This window comes from Echinops telfairi, unplaced genomic scaffold, assembly GCF_000313985.2.
Source record: "Echinops telfairi isolate 266 unplaced genomic scaffold, ASM31398v2 ScPeMD7_7424;HRSCAF=8462, whole genome shotgun sequence".
NCBI classification, from domain to species: domain Eukaryota; kingdom Metazoa; phylum Chordata; class Mammalia; order Afrosoricida; family Tenrecidae; genus Echinops; species Echinops telfairi.
The window spans coordinates 36,323,197-36,324,227 of NW_022111324.1; the positions used below are offsets into that span (position 1 = coordinate 36,323,197).

At 44.4% G+C, this 1,031-nt stretch overlaps 1 non-coding gene across 1 annotated transcript; it reads left to right on the plus strand.

Annotated features, from left to right (window-relative positions):
• Nucleotides 1-675: 675 nt before the first annotated feature.
• Nucleotides 676-812, plus strand: LOC115872500. Its single transcript, XR_004047898.1, has one exon. It is a non-coding gene; the product is annotated as a small nucleolar RNA SNORA47 (small nucleolar RNA).
• Nucleotides 813-1,031: the final 219 nt, after the last annotated feature.

A 1,031-nucleotide genomic window follows, 5' to 3' on the forward strand; every position in this document is an offset into this window, starting at 1 on the left:
ACAGACGGGGGAGAGGAAAACACAGAGCAAAATACAAAATGATAAAGACCAGGCTTACTGATCCGATAGAGAGCAGTGGAACCCCTAGACCATGGCCCTTAGACATTCTTCAAGCCTAGAACCAATAGAGATCAACTTTCATCCAAACCATAGACAAACCTATAAAGTGAATAACAACACTAAGGAGAAATGTGTATACTTCCCAGTGCAATCGACTACATTAGACCAAAAGAGAAGCATTTGGGGTAAAAACAAAGCCCAGAAGGCAGGAAGGCACAAGAAAGAAGAAATGTTGGCAGGCAGTCCAGGGAAGTGAATGGAAGAATGTTCCATTGAGGGTATTGCAAACAAAATATGTCTACATATTTACAAAACAAAATATGTATAAGTTGTTGAGTGGAAGACTAGTTTGCTTTGTAAACTTTCACTAAAATCACAATTTTTAAAAGTGTCTCCAAGTTATGAATAGCAAGGGAAACTAAGTTACGGTCCCAGACCAGAGGAGATCAAGGCAGCAGGAGGATTAAAAGTCATTCGTTATTCTGGATTGCAGTCTCAAACCAAGACCAAACTCACCATCAAGTCAGCTCCCACTCGCAGCCACCCTGTAGGACAGGGTAGACCTGCCCCTGACATTAAAAACCTAGAGAGCTTTATGAGAATAGCAAGCCTGCGTGGAGGACTGAGAAGGTGAGGCAGCTCTGTACCATGCTGCCGTCACTGGTTAAGGCCTCCGAAAGTGAAGGGTCACAAGGGCAGAGAATGCCCCTCTGCCACCTTCAGAGGGGCAGTGCCCTGCTGGCCGACACTATGAAAAAAAAAAAAAGAGAGAGAGAATAGCAAGCCTGCAAAGCACTGGTGGTTTCAAACTGCTGACCTTTCCATTAACAGCCCAATGCATAACTCCACAAATGCCTCGGGGATTACATCCTAAAGGGGTAGAAAAGAGAAATAAGTGGGGAAACTGGGGGTGGGGGGGAGCAAACAAACTCTGTAGTTAGGTTACCAGCAGTGTGTTGTTATTGTTGTTG